Source organism: Podarcis pityusensis (assembly GCF_964106645.2).
Source record: "Podarcis pityusensis genome assembly, chromosome: 7".
NCBI classification, from domain to species: domain Eukaryota; kingdom Metazoa; phylum Chordata; class Lepidosauria; order Squamata; family Lacertidae; genus Podarcis; species Podarcis pityusensis.
The window spans coordinates 81,369,003-81,391,110 of record NC_138031.1 but is presented as its reverse complement, the minus strand read 5'-3'; the positions used below and the strand labels follow the sequence as shown (position 1 = coordinate 81,391,110).

The 22,108-nt window shown below is 43.6% G+C and overlaps 1 long non-coding RNA gene across 3 annotated transcripts in view; it reads left to right on the top strand.

The window, feature by feature from the left end:
• LOC308482104 overlaps positions 1 to 22,108 on the top strand; it is a 61,311-nt gene that overhangs the window by 31,312 nt on the left and 7,891 nt on the right. For 2 of the 3 annotated variants that reach the window (XR_013989020.1, XR_013989021.1), the window contains exon 3: positions 12,403 to 12,494. This is a non-coding gene — a long non-coding RNA (uncharacterized lncRNA). Of the gene's footprint in view, positions 1 to 12,402; positions 19,844 to 22,108 lie in introns of those variants that run through there. The other variant, XR_013989022.1, reaches the window with a different exon arrangement.

The window sequence follows — 22,108 nt, the reverse complement described above, 5'->3', positions numbered from 1 at the left end:
GGGGTGGATCTAGGGTAGTGCGACCAATTCAGTCACACTGGGTGCAAAGTTTCTTGGACTTCCCAGCAAATGCCACAACTAGGACATACAATGGAAGGCAAGAGACAGGATTTTGGCATTGCACAGGGTGCCACTGAAATTTGAGATGCCAAGGTCTGCCACTGGTGATAGCTCTAAACCCCAAACAGCACCAATCACACCCCCTAAGGACCTGTGTACCCTCTGTATGTGTTTGATTATATAAATGCAAAATTATACTCCATATATTCCCAAAGTTTTCACAAAACTTAGAAAATAACCACAGAAGAAGCAAGAGAAATGATTAAAGTAGCATGGAAAACTTGCCTACTTAGTTTTCCTCCTTTCTAGCCCACTATAAGAGATCGTTCTAGATAAATGAAAAACAATATTGTATATTTGGGTAGGCTGATCTGCTTCTGCGATAATCAATGAAGCATACCCGGTTTTAATTAAATTTGTCGCTTCTCTGCTGACTTTCTCATTCTGATGTATGTTAGTTTTGCCATAAGAGCTTATTCCCATAATTTTCCCACCATCAATACGGAAAGAATTGTACGCAGCCTCCAACTCATTGCATAAAATATTCTGGCTGCTGTGGTCATATATGCGCCTAGTGCTTGATGCGTTTCCTTAACAAAGGCAACCTTCTCAGGCCACACACACACGCTCCCAAGCCATGCCGACTGCCAGCCCTGCTTGGCAGCCTCCTCGAATATTTTTGCCTGGTCGGAAGGTGTACTTGAACTGTCATCATGCTTCTTGGGTAACAGGGCAGGATGGAATATATAAATTTAAAAATAAAAAAAATTGTCCAGTAGCACCTTAGAGACCAACTAAGTTTGTTCTTGGTATAAGCTTTTGTGTGCATGCACACTTCTTCAGAAAGCACACGAAAGCTTATACCAAGAACAAACTTAGTTGGTCTCTAAGGTGCTACTGGACTATATATATATATATTTCGACTGCATCAGACCAACATGGCTACCTACCTGAATCTAGGACAGGATGGGTGAGCAGGAAGAAAGTAGCCCACTATACATTCAAATTTATCACTCCTCCCACTTAGGGCTGTAGCTCTGCCCATCACTGGCAAATGCCCCTCAACCCCAGAAGGTTGTCTGGAAAGGAATGCGGTCCTTGGCCTCTTTGTTGTTTAGTCATTTAGTCGTGCCCTACTCTTCGTGACCCCCTGGACCAAAGCACGCCAGGCACTCCTGTCTTCCACTGCCTCCTGCAGTTTGGTCAAACTCATGCTGGTAGCTTCGAGAACACTGTCCAACCATCTTGTCCTCCATCATCCCCTTCTCCCTGTGCCCTCAATCTTTCCAAACATCAGGGTCTTTTCCAGGCAGTCTTCTCTTCTCATGAGGTGGCCAAAGTATTGGAGCCTCAGCTTCAGGGTCTGTCCTTCCAGTGAGCACTCAGGGCTGTTTTCCTTCAGAATGGATAGGTTTGATCTTCTTGCAGTCCATGGGACTCTCAAGAGTCTCCTCCAGCACCATAAATCAAAAGCATCCATTCTTCGGCGATCAGCCTTCTTTATGGTCCAGCTCTCACTTCCATACATCACTACTGGGAAAACCATAGCTTTAATTATACGGACCTTTGTTGGCAAGGTGATGTCTCTGCTTTTTAAGATGCTGTCTAGGTTTGTCATTGCTTTTCTCCCAAGAAGCAGGCGTCTTTTAATTTCGTGACTGCTGTCACCATCTGCAGTGATCATGGAGCCCAAGAAAGTAAAATCTCTCGCTGCCTCCATTTCTTCCCCTTCTATTTGCCAGGAGGTGATGTGACCAGTGGCCATGATCTTCATTTTTTTGATGTTGAGCTTCAGACCATATTTTGCACTCTCCTCTTTCACCCTCATTAAAAGGTTCATTCTCTCTCTCTCTCTCTCTCTCACACACACACACACACACACAGGCAGACTACAAAAATAGGGTTTGGATACCCAGTTGTTAAGTTGTAGAATGAGCCAATCACAAAACTCAGCATCTCAAGTTCCTCTGTTTTACAGGATGTAGTGCTGTGCTTAAGGCTGCAATCCTAAAAACACACTAAGGAAGGATCTCCTTCAAACACAGTGGGACTTTCTGCTGGGTCAACCTGGACAGAGTTTCACTGTAAAAGTACTGTATGTGCTGTGAGCTGGGAAGTTCTCTGCTGAAATCTGAGCTCAGCTACAAATCTCGCCAGGTGGTCTAAGCACCTTCATTTTCTCCTTCCCTGCCACACCTATAGTGCTGTTGTGTTTTACAGGGTTGTTGTAAGTGCGGATTGATTTTTGAGGGTGCATTGTCTCAGCAATCCTTAACATTAAAAGTTAAGCACTGTTGTTTACTTTTCTACCAGCGGAAGTAACAAAGGGCCTCTCTGCTAGGGCAATGTGTTGAAATTAATACTTCTTACTGGTGTTAAAGTTGATAATCCTAAATCAGGAGTGCTGACAGGTTTGGTCTCAAGCTCATTGCACTCATGGCTTGCTGCCAAGAGGCTGGCAGCCTTCCTGGCAATTGCTGCAGAGGGAATGCCGGAAAGGCGAGTGTGGCTTGCTAAGCCAGCCATCCTCCCAAATGAGCACTCCTGTGAATTTGGCAATACAGTTCTCTGGCCAAATCATGTGTCCAGAGATGCATGTACAAGGGCAAAGTGTGATGATATAAACAACATACAGAAAGGGTTGCTACGGGAAATTGTTTTGTAGAAAGATGTTTATCAGAAAATCAATTGCATAGCAAAGTGTGTACATTGGCTCCCAGTACGTTTCCGAGCACAATTCAAAGTGTTGGTGCTGACCTTTAAAGCCCTAAACGGCCTCGGTCCTGTATACCTGAAGGAGTGTCTCCATCCCCATCGTTCAACCCGAGCACTGAGGTCCAGCACCGAGGGCCTTCTGGAGGTTCCCTCACTGTGAGAAGTGAGGTTACAGGGAACCAGGCAGAGGGTCTTTTTGGTAGTGGCGCCCACTCTGTAGATCGCCCTCCCATCAGATGTCAAGGAAATAAACAACTATCTGACTTTTAGAAGACATCTTAAGGCAGTCCTGTTTAGGGAAGTTTTTAATGTCGATTGTTTTATAGTGCCTTTAATATTCTGCTGGGAGCCACCCAGAGTGGCTGGGGAAACCCAGTCAGATGGGCAGGGTATAAATGTTGTTTAGTTTTTAGTCGTGTCTGACTCTTCGTGACCCCATGGAGCAGAGCATGCCAGGCACTCCTGTCTTCCACTGCCTCCCGCAGTTTGGTCAAACTCATGCTGATAGCTTTGAGAACAAATAATTCAATAATTATTATTATTATTATTATTACTACTACTACTATTATTACTATTGGAAATTCAAAGTAAAATATTGATGGACATTCTGAAGGACTATTTTCTTGAAGAAATGCAAAGTGAGCTAAACAAGACTGGAAAAAATGAGAAACAGAGTAAACAAAATTTCCAAAGGACCTATGGCGACCATAAGTAGACTCAAGAAGGGTTCAGAGGAGCGGCATAAGGTTCAGTAGCAGTGTACAAATGCAGCCAGAAGAAGAAGAAGAAGAAGAGTTTGGATTTGATATCCCGCCTTTCACTCCCTTTAAGGAGTCTCAAAGCGGCTAACATTCTCCTTTCCCTTCCTCCCCCACAACAAACACTCTGTGAGGTGAGTGGGGCTGAGAGACTTCAGAGAAGTGTGACTGGCCCAAGGTCACCCAGCAGCTGCATGTGGAGGAGCGGAGACGTGAACCCGGTTCCCCAGATTACGAGACTACCGCTCTTAACCACTACACCACACTGGCTCTAGAACGTTAAACACACACACACACACACTTAAATTGCAACATATTATAAGAATCCTGGGAAGCGAAGTGGGGACAGAGCTTCCTTTAAAAAAAAAAGTGGGGGAGATGGCAGTACAGTGGTACCTTGGTTCTCAAACTTAATCAGTTCCAGAAGTCCGTTCCAAAACCAAAGCGTTCCAAAACCAAGGTGTGCTTTCCCATAGAAAGTAATGCGAAATGGATTAATTTCTTCAAGACTTTTAAAAACAATCCCTAAAACAGCATGAATTTTATGAATTAACATGAAATAATTCATGAATTAACATGAATTTTACTAACGAGACCATTGATCCATAACATGAAAGCAATAATCAATGTACTGTACTATAAAATAAATTAGACAGTATTGTAGATGATAAAAAAAAAATTTTTTTTTAATTCTTACCTGCACTGATGATAGTCATTGTTTGGATAGGGGGCTTTTATCCATTTCCACAGTCACACAATCAATCAATCAATCAATCAATCAATAGCGTCAAAAACAAAAACGCAAAATAAATAGCAAAAACAAAAGCGCCAAACTTAATCTGTTCCAGAAGTCCATTTGACTTCTGAAATGTTTGAAAACCAAGGCACAGCTTTCTGATTGGTGCAGGCACCCCAGAAACAATAGCCAACAACTGCATCAGATGTTCAGCTTCCGAAAAATGTTTGAAAACTGGAAAACTTCCGGGTTTTCAGCATTTGGGAACCAAGGTGTTTGAGTACCAAGGCGTTGAGAACCAAGGTACCACTGTACTCAGGCTAGGATAGGAAGTGTGCTGTGTGGCTTGGCAGGGAGCCCTGCCCTCTAATTTATTTGTTTGTGGGGGTAGGCTACAGTTGCTTGAAAGATAGATGATAGATAGATGGTAGATAGATGGTAGACAGACAGACAGACAGACAGACAGATAAACATTTGACCCCGCCCCTTGTAATTACCACACAACCTGCTACTTATACAGTGGTACCTTGATCTATGAACTTAATCCGTTCCAGAAGTCCGTTCTTAAACCAAAGCCATTCTTAAACCGAGGTGCGCTTTCCTTAATGAGGCCTCCTGCCACCAGTGCCCTTCCACCATTCGGCTTCCATTTGTAAACCAAGGTAAAGTTCACAAACCGGGACACCTACTTCCGGTTTTGCGGAGTTCATATACAGTGGTACCTCGCAAGACGAATGCCTCGCAAGACGAAAAACGCGCAAGACAAAAGAGTTTTTCGTTTTTGAGTTGCTTCGCAAGACGAATTTCCCTATGGGCTTGCTTCGCAAGACGAAAAATGAAAACGTCTTGCAAGTTTGTTTCCTTTTTCTTAAAACCGTTAATACCCTATGGGAAACTGTGCTTCGCAAGACGAAAAATTCGCAAGACGAAAAAACTCGCAGAACGAATTAATTTCGTCTTGCGAGGCACCACTGTACCAAATAGTTCGTTAATGGGGTTGTTCTTCAACTGAAGTACCACTATATGGGCTAGCTTTTTAACTGTGAAGCTGCAAAGGGGTGGCCTGTTGTTATACGAAGACTGCATGAGCAGCATTTTAGTTTACAACTGTGTTTGGCCGGTGGGTTTGCAAAGCTGCTGCGTGGTTTTCAGGCTGATCATATGATATCAATTAACAACACGTATTCTGAGCCAAAGCTCTTTAACCTCATTACATGTATCATCCAGTGCGGAATTTCTCCACAGAGTCTTGTAATGCCAGCTCCTGGTTGTACGGAGGCTAAAAACAATGGAAGATTAGCAAAGATCCCTGCTCAGTTACCAGTAGCTGCAAAGAACTTGGCTACTTATTCCCCTTTTTACTCTGCATTTCAAGTATTAATCCCCTCATAGTTGTTTATACTTTTTTTACTGTTAATGAACTGGAGGCAAAGCATTTTACCTACCAAGAAGTTAGTAATAATTAAGGTTGCTGGGGCCATTATATTTTAAGCCTGCCATTATAAATATGCATAAACCATGCACTTCTGAAAACCCAACCATTCATGAAAATGATTTATAGATGGTATATGACCCCAGTCAAACTTGCAAAAATTTACCACCTGTCTGATAATAAGTGTTGGAAATGTAAAGAGTGTGAGGGAACGTTCTTCCACCTCTGGTGGACTTGCCCTAAAGTGAAGGCGTTCTGGGAAATGATTTATAATGAATTGAAAAAGGTATTTAAATATACCTTCACTAAGAAACCAGAGGCTTTCCTTTTGGGTATTGTCGGCCAAGGGGTGGTAAAAAAGGACCAGACATTTTTTATGTATGCAACAACAGCAGCAAGGATACTTCTCGCAAAATACTGGAAAACTCAAGATCTACCCACACTGGAAGAATGGCAGATGCAACTGATAGACTACATGGAACTGGCCGAAATGACTGGCAGAATTCGTGACCTGGGAGAAGAGAGGATTGAGGAGGATTGGAAGAAATTTAAGAATTATTTACAAAAACATTGTAATTTGAGCGAATGCTAAATAAGATGCTAGACCAAAATAACTGAGCACCACTAAACTTAGAAGTTTTTTTTTTTAAGAAAATAAGTAAGACTGTGAAAATTTAACTCCTTTCGAGAACTATAAGATTATGAAACATAGAAGGGATATAAGAATCTAAATAAGATGATAAATTGCTGACAAAATGTTATAACGATGAAAGTGGGAGCGGGAGATGTGAGGAAGTCCAAAGAAAATGTGAAACTATGTTAAGACAAATGTTATATTGTTTATTATGTTTATTTCTATTGTAAAACCCAATAAATTGCTTTAAAAAAAAAAAAATGAAAACCCAACCATTCAGATATGTGGTGGCATCAAGTTCACAGTCTCCCTGCCTAGCTTGGCCTTAAGGAATGACAGTGTCATTTCTATACATATAACATCCACTAATACATAGCTGTCAACCGTCCCTTATTTGGCGGGAAAGTCCCTTATCCCAGCGCCGTGTCCCGCTGTTGTCCCTTATTGATGATGTCCCTTAAATTTCCTGGGTTTCAAAGGAAGCAGCTCCTCTCCCTCCCTCCCTGCTGGCCAGGAAGGAGGGAGGCTCCAACTGGGTCGCTTGGCTGCGTTGCTCACCCAATAAGGAGTCTAAGAACAACTGGGGGGTGGAGCTTGCATGCCTTGTGCCAAGCAAATTGGCCGCGTTGCCTAGGGATTCACCATTGCTCAGCGCTTCCCAGCAGAGAGGTGACAGTGGTTTCCCTTGCTGCATCCCCTTTGCCAGCTTGCTGTGCTGTGGGAACCACCGCTTGAGGCTTCGTTTGGCTGCTGGCTGTGCTTTCTGCCTTTGGCCGGAGGGGCTCAGAAGTTGAACATATCTGTGCTTGGAAAATCCCTTATTTTGGCTGCTGATCCCTTACTGTATTTTCAAATCTGTAACTTGACAGCTATGCACTAATATAACATCCACTGAGATCAACGAGTGTGCAGGATTGTAGCCTAAGCTGTGTAGCATGGACACCACTTCTCCCTGCAAATGCACTGAGTGCATTTTCTTCTTCTTTGCAAAGCACTGCCAGACCAGCAGGAAGTTACAGGTTGGGCACTAACTGGAAACGGGGCAGTGTGACCGCTCCAAAACATTTGCAGCTGCAAACAATATTGAATTAGAGGTTTTGGGCAAAGTGCCATCACTCAGTAATGTTGCACTCCAACCCCAATGTCCAAGTGGTGCAAGATTCCAGACACTTACCCAAAGTTGTTGTTTCCTTTTTTGAATGAGAGACAGCACAAGCTGCGGCGTCTTTAGGATATATGGCTTATCTACACATATATACGGGACGCGGGTGGCACTGTGGGTTAAACCACAGAGCCTAGGACTTGCCGATCAGAAGGTCGGCGGTTCGAATCCCCGCGACAGGGTGAGCTCCCGTTGCTCGGTCCCAGCTCCTGCCAACCTAGCAGTTCAGAAGCACGTCAAAGTGCAAGTAGATAAAGAGGTACTGCTCCAGTGGGAAGGTAAATGGCATTTCTATGCGCTGCTCTGGTTCGCCAGAAGCGGCTTAGTCATGCTGGCCACATGACCCAGAAGCTATACGCCGGCTCCCTCGGCCAATAAAGCGAGATGAGGGCCGCAACCCCAGAGTTGGTCACGACTGGACCTAATGGTCAGAGGTCCATTAATACTGTCCATTAATACTAACAAACCGTATCTCCCATTCATCTCTCAGATCCCCTTGTAAATCTAAAGTACTGACCTCACCACATCCTGCGGTAAAAAAATTCCCCAAGTTAATTACACATTATGTGAAGGTAAGTGTGTGAAGCTACAACATTCCTACTATCAGCTTAAGTGACACATTCATTCTCTCTCTCTCTCTCTCTCTCTCTCTCTCTCACACACACACACACACACACACACAGTGTAGAGCCCCTCTGAGCCAAAGGCCCAAAGACAGAAAGCCCAGCCAGCAGCCAAATGAAGCCTCAAGCGGTGGTTCCCACAGCGCAGCAACCCAGCAAAGGGATACAGCAGCAAGGAAAACCACACAGTCACCTCCCCGCTGGGAAGCGCTGAAGCAAAGGCGAGCCCCCAGGCAACGCAGCCAATTTGATCGGCACAAGGCATGCAAGCTCCACCCCCCAGTCGTTCTCAGACTCCTTATTGGTGAGCAACGCAGCCGAGCAACGCAATTGAGGAACCTCCCTGGCCGGCAGGGAGGGAGAGGAGCTACTTCCTTTGAAATCCGGGAAATTTACGGGATATCAACAATCCGGGATAGCAGCGGGAAAAGGCGCTGGAATAAGGGAGTTTCCCACCAAATAAGGGAAGGTTGACAGCTATGTGGGGAGTGTCCTGGGGGGGTGCCGCCTGCACCAATGTCATCCCCCTCAGGGATGACACCCGGGGAAGACTGCACCCACCTTGCTCCACCTCTGTCTGTCACGCAGGTTGAAATCCATTTAGTTCATTAGGGAGCAGAGGTATACAGTGCTCCTGCAGGTTCCTAACCATCTTATGATGGAAGGCCATCAGTGACAAATGTGAAATTCTAATTGCAGAGCCGAATTTGTCATTCTGACTTGATCAGCGGCTGGACTCCCAATTGCTTGCCTTTTCCTCTAATTCCTGGCTTTTCCAGCAGACAATTCTCTTCCCAATACAAAACAGGGAGCAAAAAATCTGAACACCACCCCCCCCCCCAGTTTTGCTGTGAAATGGATTGTTCACCTTTGCACCCATATAACTGCCTTTTTGTCATGGCTCCCATCTGCCTTCTCCACACTCTGTTACTCCATTTTTATGGTAACTCGTTTAAAATGAAGACAAGTTGTATTAATAACGTATATCAATCCGGAAGACTTAATCTTTCACTCTTTTTTTTCTCTTTTTTTTTTTTACAAGTCTGCCTTATTCAGACATAAGCTGATAAGATTACAAGTGCTAAAACAATCTGTGAAATGATGCATGGACTTTTAAGCAAATTAATAAGCGCCTTGGAGCAATGATATATATAATCAGTGAAGCACCTGAATCTTTCACAGTAGATAGAGCCTCAAAGGGCCTTTTTTATCTGTTTAATTATAGTGAAAGGGATAAATTGTTGGCTTTGCTGGGAGGAAAGAGCCAACTTAAAACATGTAGTCTAGGGAATTTCTTTTAGAGAATACACTTCCTGCACTCTTAAATATTAAAGTTTGATGCTTTAATATTTAACCAATGGACAGTCCACTGAGACACCTATTTCATTTCCACTGGGGTCTCGAGACAAGCTTCAGCTAGTTTTAATAGACATCACACATTTTTTAAAAAATAGGCACCGTTAAGTCACCGTTCAGCTAAGAGCCATGGGGTACAATAAGCTGTGTGGGTCAAAAGCACAGGTCCTAGAGGAACCGCTGAAGTAGAACTGCGTCTTTGTTATTAATCCAGAAATTGCATTTTTGAACATATATTGCTGACTGTATAAGTCTCCTTTTTTTTCCCCTCTCCCCTCGTGGTGATTTCCTCTCACAAACAAGACTTGCCCTTTTTATTTTTATTTTGTTTCCCCACAAAGCCACCCTTTAAGCTCATTTCCAGCTGGCATTTTATAGAAATCCGAATGGCTGTGGTCAGGCTGGCTCTGTGTGTTCGTGCCACTGCTCATATTAGACACCTCTAATAATGCTCCTCAACTGGATGCAACTTGGACGTGACCCTCTTTACGAATGCAAGGTAACTTCACTAGGGCCTTTTGAAGGCAGACTGTCGGGTCAAACTGAGGCAGTTTAGGTGTGATGCTTGTGACTGACTGTCATCCAGAGGGGAATGTAAGCTCCATATCTCCCACTCCCGCCAGGACCTTGCTACCTAAAGGAGCAAGCAGCTATCCTATTTTTAAAAGACATCTGAAGGCAGCCCTGTTTAGGGAAGTTTTTAATATTTAACGCTGTGTTGTTTTTAACACTCGATTGGGAGCCGCCCAGAGTGGCTGGGGAAACTCAGCCAGATGGGCGGGGTATAAATAATAAATTATTATTATTATTATTATTATTATTATTATTATTATTGACTTGCACTACTAGGGCATGGGTAGCAATGTTCTTTTCTACATTTCTAGGCAGAACCGTAAGGCGCAATGCAGAGAGTGGTGGTAGACAATGCACATCACAACAGCATTTCCATTTCTACATCTGGAAAATGGTTGCTTCCAAAACTTCTTCTCAAAATCCTCCGCACACAAATTTCTGAATGTAAAATAGTCTCCACATATTGTCTATTTGCAAAATATTTGGGATCTAATTTGACATTCTGATTGCTGGTATTTAGTATCTAACTTGACACGTGGCATCATCTGGCTTCATTACTGACAATCGATATTTGAGAGGATTCGAAAGTAGGCATGGAATAGCAGTTAGCATTTGATGGCTGACATGCAATAGTCTGAAGTATTAAACAGTACAGTGGTACCTCGGGTTAAGTACTTAATTCGTTCCGGAGGTCCGTTCTTAACCTGAAACTGTTCTTAACCTGAAGCACCACTTTAGTTAATGGGGCCTCCTGCTGCCGCCACGCTGCCGGAGCCCGATTTCTGGTCTTATCCTGAAGCAAAGTTCTTAACCTGAAGCACTATTTCTGGGTTAGCGGAGTGTGTAACCTGAAGCGTGTGTAACCTGAAGCGTATGTAACCTGAGGTACCACTGTATTTTGAAGTTGGCATAAAATGATATTCAATGTTCCAGCATGAATTTTAGTTTACTGCATTTTTATTGCCTTTCTAGAATACCTTTTACATGTTTTTTAAAATGTTGCCATTTTTGAAATTGCTAGCCATTTCTTTTTTCTTTTTCATACAGCTGTGAAGGACCCCCACTAGCAAGCAATGAAAACTTGCAGTGCAGTGCTAGCAGGCTTAATATGTGAGCATGCTGGAGATTTAGGGTATCTTGGTAATATTTGCATTCTTTACATCTATATAAGCAGAGGCATGCAAACTCCTATAAGCAGACTGCAGAGTCTCAAAGACCCTCTCCGAAGGCTTGCACCCCTAGTTCCAGCTAATTCCAGCTGTGAACTCTTAGGACCAAACTAGATTTCATTTAATACTTAGTGGGCAATTAATACCTTCTTTTCCCCAAAACAATTACAATTGCAGGGGATCATGGTTCTGCAGGTAAATTGCCCACACAGAGCTAGGAGAAGTTAATAGTCTTTTGTCAGATCCCCAACCGCTCGTCCATGGTGACAAGGTGGTCAAAAGCTTGCAACAATATGTTTTTTTCTACAGCACTTTATGTATTTCTAATAGAAAAGCCATTTAGAAACATTATAAATAAATAATATCAAAATAAATGGTTGGACCACAAACAGTAGTTTGCACTCCCTCCGCTAAATCGGCCTCATCTATCTCACAGGGGCTTTGAAAGCTGGTCTACTTGCCTTTGTTCTTGTCAGTTTCACCTTCCTTGGGATTTGCTGAACATTCTCCTTCGTAGGCCCCTCCACAAGTCCTGAGTTTACAAGATCTAAGCAGGCATGTGAAGCAGTTGCTCTCCTACTAGCTAATCAAAATAAACCTTAGGAAATCTAAGCTGCTGTTCCGAAGCAGATCCTATTGTCAGACCTCAACTTCTCTAGAAGTTTATTTTTGCTTGATTCTAACTGGTTCGTCTCTAAGCAGATTTTGCAAGACCTTGACTCATTTCCAAATGCTAAACTTGAGCTGCTAGATGGGATGCCCTTTGCCAAGAAGCCAAGTGCAAGATGTCAGTATCAAAACTTTACAAACCAAACATAATGATATGAAGCAAGCTATTGTTCAGTTTTACAACATAGCAGTACAGTGGTACCTCGGGTTAAGAACTTAATTCGTTCCAGAGGTCCGTTCTTAACTTGAAACTGTTCTTAACCTGAAGCACCACTTTAGCTAATGGGGCCTCCTGCTCCCGCTCCCGCTGCGCCACCGCTGCACAATTTCTGTTCTCATCCTGAAGCAAAGTTCATAACCCGAGGTAATATTTCTGGGTTAGCGGAGTCTGTAACCTGAAGCGTCTGTAACCCGAGGTACCACTGTATATGTATGTGTCCTTTTAGTAATATGATTGGAATGGAGGCCAATGTTAAATTGTTTTGTCACTTTTTTTGGCTTTTCTTGTATTATAGGTTAAACCACATAAGAAAGGGAAGAACAGTAGGACCAAAAATGACAAAGAAACCAAGAAAAGGTCATCATCATCATCATCTTCAAACTGGAGGCGGATGAATAATGTATTGATGTGAAAACAAATGTCCAACGTTTTTCCATAATTATATTATATCTTCTATAGGAGTGACATATGGTGGAGGTTACAGGAATATGACAATCAGTTGTCATTGACTGTATTAAATACACTTGATCAAATGTGTATGTATAGGCTAGACAGACTTTGGTTCTATTGTCGTCATGTTTCATCAAAGTAAGGACCCAGTTTTACTTGGCCTCAGTGAGTCTACCAAATATTAATCAAAATGTCATAAAAATGTTGCCAGCTCTATTACACACCTGGAATATAATTTTGTTTTCAAATGTTAGGCATGTGAGACAAACATTCCATGTTGAAATATTATCTCTTTCTTTGGTTTTGCAACCAACCAACCCTCAGGCTGTGTCCGTGCCAGGGTTTTAATACATATGTAAGTTACAGAGATAGTTTGTTTTTTCCCCCATGTGTGTTTTTGTTCACTCTCATATACAAAGGAGCACTTTAAAACTTATCACTCCCAAATCTATCTTGATGTTTCCCATCCGTACTAGTGGGAAGTTCTTGATGGGATATATTTGTTGTGTGTGCTCTTGTCCTCCCTCCTCAATTTCTCCTTCCCCGCCCTCCAGAATATCCATAAACCTGAGCATAAGTAACTTTGACTCCACAAGGCCATCATGTGGATGAATGAGCCCACAGAATGTGGCAACCCACTAAAAAAAATCTAGTTGTGCAAAATTCCTTTCTGCTCTCCTACCTAGCCTGCAGAGAAGAATTACCACTGGATTCTGTTTAAACTGAAAATTCAAGGTGAATTTGAGGGTTTCCACTTGGCTGTAACGTCCAAAGAATTTCAAAGGAAGCAAAAATAGTTTAAAAAATAACATCAATGACATTTCAGGGTAGTGGGATTATGGTGTATTGAGGCATATAACGTTGAAATAGCAATGATGACAATATAAACAGTGGCATCATCTTGAAATAGTATCTTGTAATGCAGCCCGAACTATAGATGACTAACTGGTCAGACACCAGGTGGCAATATTAATTGGGTTATCGCATAACTGCAAGAAGAAACCCTGCCAATTGTGCCAAGACCTGTTCAAGGAACATGGACTCTGTCCAGAGTTGTCAGGGCTATATTTGAAAACCTCCAGGTCTGTGCTTTGTTGCTTGATGTCAGAATTGGCTGCAAATTTCTGGAGTCCACCTGGTAAGCTTCCTTTATGCTGTTGGGATCTACCATGCAAGCCCCAGCCACCCATGTTGGCAGGCAGCCTCTTTTTTCCTCCTCTCTTTATTTCTATGATAAATGTGGGCCTACTACTTTGATGAAAGCCAGGAGATTGCCATTGTAATTCCCCATGGTGTCCATAGCTGTCAACCGTCCCTTATTTGGCGGGAAACTCCCTTATCCCAGCACCGTGTCCCTTATTGATGAAGTCCCTTAAATTTCCCGGGTTTCAAAGGAAGCAGCTCCTCTCCCTCCCTCCCTGCCGGCCAGGGAGGAGGAGGCTCCAACTGTGTTGTTTGGCTGCCCCGCCCGCCCCCCGTCGGCCTCCTCTCACCAGCCTCGGCCCCCGGAAGCCCCTCCCTGCTGGGACTGGAGGGAGCCTCAGGCCCTTCCGCCACTATCCTCCTCGCGGCTGCCAAACTGAGTGTCTCTGCCTGGGGCCTCCCTTCTGCCCGCCACTGCCTCTCCTGCTAGGCCATACTGCAGCTACGCCGCCGAAGGACCCAGATGAGATGGGCAGCCTGGCATGGCCTATGAGTTGCTGAGGAGCCTTGAGAGGAGAACGAGGGCAACCATAGAGAAAGCAGTTCAGAGAGAGGAGGCAGAGGTGGAGGTGCAGGCAGGTCTTCCAAGGGCTAACCATAGAGGGGGAAAGCGAAAAGTGGTTGCTGCTTGTAGTTATTTAATTACAGTGTTTCATCAGCTGGTGTCTTGAGCAGCAACCTCTGGAAACGAAGGGCTAAAAACCGGCACTGCTCTCCAAAATTATCTGCTCCCTTTTAACTTCATATTTCAGCTGGTTGACTAAAATCCCTTGTTTTTGAGGCTGCTGGTCCCTTATTTTCAAATCTGTAAGTTGACAGCTGTGATGGTGTCACTCCAGGGCATTGTGGGTAATTACAATGGCAGCCACCTGGAAAGGCGGCTCAGGCCACAGCTACATTAAGCCTCAACTGCTGCATGAGGATTGCACCTACTGAAACACGCCTGTCCATTGTGGTGACACATTCATGGCAGTGGACGGAAAGGCACTCAAGGCTATGATCTTATCCCAGGGGTCCATCTAAATCACCTTTGCTTTCCCTCTGACCTGGTAGGGCTATAACAGCTTAGCCCAGGGGTCTGCAACCTTTAAGACAAAAAGAGCCACTTGGACCCTTTTCTGAAGAAAAAAAAACTGGGAGCCGCAAAATTCATCATTATAAAAATAACTTTTTTGTCACTTTTTTATTATTTCTTTGTTTGACCCCTCAGAATTACTCCTCCTCATAAAAATAGACGTTAAATTAACAAGTTACCTTTTTGTGTGTGTGTGTTCTTCACTCCCCTTCAAAACAGTGACCAGCGTACATGCCCCTTACAATGTAGCGGGCGGGCGGGAAGGTGACGTCGGGACGGTGCATGACTAACGCACACACCGCCCCCATGCAACGTCACAGCCAGTACAGCGGCCGCCACAGTGGGGAGTGTCAGGGCGCACAATGCGCCTCCTCCCCTCGCTAGTATCTGCCCCGGAGCCGTGGCAAAGGTGTAAAAGAGCCACATGCAGCTCCGGAGCCACGGGTTGCAGACCCCTGGCTTAGCCTTTACATAGGCAAAAGTATTACCCTGAAGTATTTAAGGCTTAAGAGACACCACCACAGCACATTTCTCAATGAACTTTAATAATAACCTCGACCTGGCACCTCAACGGCCATCGCTTCCTTTGGGGCTAGTATGGGCAGACTGTTACATTAACCAAACATGGCCTACCTATAGCTAATTGTCTTGCTTTGTGACAATGCCATCCAATTAGGGAAATGCCTCTTGCCACCGAGAAGCCATTTGTCTCTGTTGCTGCGCCCCTTACCTCTGCTCTCTGAGCAGTTGAAGCATTCAGTCTGAGACATTCTGAGAGTGCTCTGTGTGTGATACACTGAAAACCCAACCTTCATGCATCACTACCCCCTGGGTGTTACATGCCTCACCGCCTCACACAAAAGGCCCATTTTCAGTGTGACCATGCATACGTGATTCCTTCTAAAATATGTACAGCCAGGAGATATGCCTTGTGTTTCTTGGCAAAACCTCCTGGCCTTGCTTTAAGTTAAGGTCACAACAGCTGATTCAAGAGCCAGCATATCAATCAATTTAAAATATCTTCTCCAGGGAACCCATTTTACAAAAATAGAGCATTCTATATTCATATCTTTGTTTCAGATTCTTCTTCTCATTACAAATGATCTGTTTTACAGCCTGGCCTAGTGGCTATCAAACTTTCGGCCATCAGGAAACGTTCCCCACATTGACTTGTCCTCTGAGGAGGCCATAACGCCACTGTTTATCCAGGAAAATTGGCAAATCTGGTGGGTCTAGATGTGGCCTTGTACAAACTGATGGAGCAGGAGAAGATTAGTAATTACATTCAATCTGTTTTTCAAGGAAGGGTCATCCATCAGGAAAGCTTGTTCTTATTGGAGAACACCTAGTAAGCTTTATTGGAGAACACCTGAGAGCCAGTGTGGTGTAGTGGTTAAGAGCGGTAGATTCGTAATCTGGTGAACTGGGTTCGATTCCCCGTTCCTCCACATGCAGCTGCTGGGTGACCTTGGGCCAGTCACACTTCTCTGAAGTCTCTCAGCCCCACTCACCTCACAGAGTGTTTGTTGTGGGGAAGGAAGGGAAAGGAGAATGTTAGCCGCTTTGAGACTCCTTAGGGTAGTGATAAAGCGGGATATCAAATCCAAACTCTTCTTCTTCTTTAAAATTGCTGTGAAACTCATAGGGCGCAATTCAACCAAAGGGATGAGAGTCCAACTCAACTCACACCAAAATCAATGGGATTTACATCAGCCATGACTAAGTCCCATTCCATCATTATTGGTGACTAAGCCAAAGGTCACCAAGTCGCTTTCCATGGTAGAGGGATGGATACAGTCACAGACTTTTCTCCTCGTTTCCACCATTGCCCAGTTTGAATCAAGGCTACAACAGAAAGGTCTTAGAGGCCATTAAGAAAGAACCAATTGCCAGCAACCAGAGACAGGACTGTTTTCATGGTAGGCCTACATCTCTGGAATTGCCTCCCCAAATATCTCCCTCAAGCCCCTTCTCTGGCTGTTCCAAACAGCCCACAAAGATTCATTTGGTTCCTTTAGTCTTCTCTTGAACGACTTTATGTTGACGTATTCTTGTTTTTAAGCACTTGGTTTTATATTGTGTTGTTAAATGAATGAATGAATTTATTTGTTGTTACGACCATCACAGTCATTTCAACCACCACTAAAAAAGAGATATACATACTATACAAAATTTACATAGATACACCAATACAAGGCAGCATCACCATACACACACACACACACACACACACACACACACAGAGCGAAGTCATTTTCTATAATTCACTGCATATAATTGTGTTGCTATATTTTGTTATATTTTTAATTATTTAGTTCCGTACTTCCTTATGAAGACTGGATCCTGAAAGGTGTGGCAGGTCTGTCTAAACCAAGTGTGGGGAGAACCTCAGGCCCTGAGCCAAAAGCTGCTCACGTGGCCTCTCTGTCTGGCCCTGGCGTTCTCTGCAAGCCACACCCCTCACAGATGCTGACCTGCACTCTCCTTGTGCTGTTGAATTGCGAGAACTCTGCTAATGCCTCTGGCTTGCCTGAATGGAGAGACGTGGGGCATGCATGTGCCAAAACCTCTGAACTGGTGTGGTTGGGAATGTAGTCTACTGAACAAAGATGAGGCGTCACATGCATTGTTCCACCCACTTGTTCCATCTTACCTTATCTACCACTGGTATGTGGTCCCCAGAAGTTTGCCCATGACTAAATGTGGCCTTCGAGCAGTACATTTTTTCTTTTTAAAATGTTTAGGGGTACTCTCATTTCGATTCAAGAAAACCACCATTTTATAGTTCAAATTGGGAAAAACAAATACAGTAAATGGACAAAAGTACCAAGAACATGCATTACCTCATATTACACAGTTGACAGCTCACAATAACTTCCACATTGGCATGAGGTTATGTGCACTAACATCTTCGCGATTCCTCTGCTTGCTGTTGGTGTCCGTCGCCAGATGTTGTCCTTTCAAAAACCATGAATTTACCGTACATAAATTGCAGGCTTAAACAAAGACAAAGGGGGGCCTACCAATTTTATAAACATTAAGTGGGCTACAGTGTTTAAATGCAACAGAGCTCTTATAGGAGTCAGTATTAAATTCACCTGAGAGAAACCACGTTCACACTCCCTTGTTGAAATTGGGATGTTCTTGATTGTGTTTAAAAGAGGCATAAGAGATGATGGAATCTTCTTTTCTGAAAAGTACTCAGAAAAGTAGTTTTAGTTTCTTCTCCTGTTAGATTCACAAAATGTTTAGGGGTATGAATACCCCTGCGTACCCCCAGAAAAAAGCACTGGTCTAAACTAGCAACAACACAGGTCTCCCCACCCTTACAAGCTGTTTTCTTCAGTGGAAATGGGCTTCCCTCACCCAAGCTGCTATTACCCAAAGGAGGAATGTGGGATTTTCAGTCAAAATGGCAAAGGCATGGTTGCCACACAAGCACATGAGGGGCTGACACTCATAGGGTTCCTGCATCAATATAGAAGGGACTGTATGAAGTCACTTCCTTAATGCTTTGGAGGGAATTTCTAACAAAGGAGATAATTCTATCTCCTTCCTTCCTTCCTGAGCTCTGTCTCTTTTTCAATTCAGTGATGTGAGCAAACCTCCATCCCTGGGCACTACTCAGATCCCAGACTCCATTTTGGAAACCAATTTTTTATTTTGTAACTAAGAAGTATTTTTACCTGCATACTAGTTTGATGTATTTTCTGGCTGCACTGAAATGTAAGCAAACTATTATTATTATTATTATTATTATTATTATTATTATTACTACTACTATTACTACTACATGTCGTTCAGTCTTAGCTATGTGGACAAAGAGGGGAAGGTTAGTAGACCACAACTAAACGGGGATAAAAAGGTGAAATTGCTGAATTCCTAGCTGCAAAAGTGTTCTTACTCAGCTAAAAGAGCTTCACAGCCTGTTTACTCTTATACTTCTCTCACACACATGGGATAGGAGTTTTCATTTTAATTTGCAGGTTTAATCCTCAACCCACCTCCATCAAGGAAAACATATAGACATTTTGTGGATCTGCATTAGGGAGCAAGCATTAAATCCCACCAATCCAAATCTCTGGTGGGGAGAATGGGGACGCGGGTGGCGCTGTGGGTAAAACCTCAGCGCCTAGGACTTGCCGATCGCATGGTCGGCAGTTCGAATCCCCACGGCGGGGTGAGCTCCCGTCTTTCGGTCCCAGCTCCTGCCCACCTAGCAGTTCGAAAGCACCCTTAAGTGCAAGTAGATAAATAGGTACCGCTTTATAGCGGGAAGGTAAACGGCGTTTCCGTGTGCTGCGCTGGTGCTGGCTCGCCAGAGCAGCTTCGTCACGCTGGCCACGTGACCCGGAAGTGTCTCCGGACAGCGCTGGCCCCCGGCCTCTTAAGTGAGATGGGCGCACAACCCTAGAGTCGGACACAACTGGCCCGTACGGGCAGGGGTACCTTTACCTTTACCTTTATTAAATCCCACCTATCCAAATCTCTAGTCTCCATGGTGACTTTTTGGGTAAGACATCAGACGGTCTAGTCATGTGTAGTTTGACCCTTGGCCACAGATATTTCTTGATAGATTGCGCCATTACTGTTCAAGTTGGGGAAACTTAAGTTGGTGCAGCAACAAGAAATGTTTGAGACGATGAGCCTTGCGATGGAAAAAATGACAGGGGTGGTAATTGGTAATAGAAAACTCATCACGGTTAAAATTCATGATTAGAGACTGTCAAGAAACAAGAACAAAGGCCTATAATTATCAGGCAAAGGCCCCAGGCACCACCCAGGTGTTAGGAAGGTATGTCAGCTGGGCATGCAAAGGCTATTCTTCTATGGAAAATTCTTCCCAGGTTGAAAGCTGGAAAGCAAGTCCATTATACTCTGAGCTTCCCAAAGTGAACATGCTTGTTAATATAATTTGCCTTCTTAGGGTGTGTTAACAAAGCTTAAATCAGATTTGTGTTAAATTTGCTCTGAACACTAATAAACATTGGGTGCTGTGTTTATTCCATTTCTCTTTTGAAATTTGTCCTGCGTTTAAAGCATTCATGCATGCCACGCGCAAAAAAACAAGGGAAGATCAAATGCACTTTTTAGTGAACACGCCCTAAAGCTCCAGCTCAAACAGTGCAATGTTTTTAGAAAATACACACACACATACAAACCCCTCAGAGTTTTATATACGGAATCTGACAGTGTTGTTCACAGGATCCATTTAGAAGTCTTACTGATGATTGTATGTGCCAGTTGCAAGAATTCAGGTTACCAACCATTCAGTTTCAAGCAACAAAGATCTATTTTATGCCATGGGTGCATCAATTATTATTATTATTATTATTATTATTATTATTATTATTATTATCATCATCACTACTACTACTATTTTATTTATACCCCGTCCATCTAGGCTAGGTTGCTACTATTGAGTGAAATACAGTATATGGCTATAGAACATTTGATTCCACACTTGTCATTTTCTCTGGAATTAGAATGCTTTGTTAATTTTTTAGAGAGAATCCAAATGTGTATACAGTACAAGTGTGTGTGTATGTGTGTGTCGCATCCCACTGATTTCTATGCTGTCCTGTGTTTGTGGAATCATAGAATCTTAGAGTTGGAGGGGACCCCAATGGTCATCTAGTCCAATCCCCTGCAATGCAGGAATCTCAGCAATAAGTATACACAGGGTGCCTCTCCTGGCGCTCAAAATGCGGAGTTTGACACCTGAGGTGAACCACAAAATGGAGCCACTGCCACCCCCACATATCCCATGCCAGTAAAGAAGGGGTGGGTGAAGATCTAAATAATAATAATAATAATAATAATAATAATAAAATTTTATTTATACCCCACCCTTCCCGCTTCAGAAAACCAGGCTCAGGGCGGCTAACAACAAATTTAAAACACTTAATTGATACAACAAAAAAACAGCATAAAATACGGTATAAAACGTGAATAACAATAAATTCAGAATTCAAAAATCAATTCAGGAGGAAAATCCATCCAATAAACATTACATGATCACCAGGGCTAGCAGGCTAAATTAGTCCTATTTGAGCCAGCAAGGAGACCAGGGGAGAATTAGCTGTGGGATCCCAGAGCGGGCAATCTTCATAAAAAGGGGAGGTGGAGGGAAGGAAGGGAAATAAAAGATCAAGCTAAGTTCAAGTTGAAAGCCAGGCGGAATAGCTGTCTTACAGGCTCTGTGGAAGGAAGTTAAATCCTGCAGGGCCCTGGTCTCATGGGACAGAGCATTCCACCAGGTTGGAGCCATCACTAAGAAGGCCCTGGCCCTGGTGGAGGATAATCTGACTTCTTTAGGGCCCGGGACCTCTAAACTATGATTATTTATGGACCTTAAGGTCCTTTGCGGGGCATACCAGGAGAGGTCAGGCACAAGGGGGGGGGACTAAAGATCTACACGAGGAGCAAGGGTGAGAGACCCCAGCAGCGCCTCCTATTCACCCAGAGGCCGCTGTAGAGACAGGATGGGGGGGGCGCTGCTGAAGAGGCAACAGATCCAGCCTGCCATAAGTGTGCTGCAGCCGTTGCTATAACTGTCCTGGTTATAGATATTTAACAGCCCAGTCTGAATCAGAAATGAATATGTGCAAATACAGTGGTACCTTGGTTCTCAAACTTAATCCGTCCCGGAAGTCCGTTCCAAAACCAAAGTTTTCCAAAACCAAGGCGCACTTTCCCATAGAAAGTAATGCAAAATGGATTAATCCACTCCAGATTTTTAAAAACAACCCCTAAAACAGCAATTTAACATGAATTTTACTATCTAATGAGACCATTGATCCATAAAATGAAAGCAATAAACAATGTACTGCAGTCACACTGTGGGAACGTTTATATAGTTTAGCAGAGTTTCAATGATCCCCTGTTTGAGTTTATGCAGCGACAAGCGGGTTGCTAACTCGTTTGAGTCCTATCAATAATTATACCTTCCTGGTTGATAATCCCTTTCTGTCCCTCTTAAAGAAAACACACATGAATCTGAATCATATTAACATAAACTACAGTGGTACCTCTGGTTAAGAACTTAATTCGTTCCGGAGGTCCATTCTTAACCTGAAACTGTTCTTAACCTGAGGTGCCACTTTAGCTAATGGGGCCTCCCGCTGCCGCCGCACGATTTCTGTTCTCATCCTGAAGCAAAGTTCTTAACCGGGGGTACTATTTCTGGGTTAGCGGAGTCTGTAACCTGAAGCGTCTGTAACCTGAAGCGTTTGTAACCCAAGGTACCACTGTACTTTACTTTCAGAGTCAT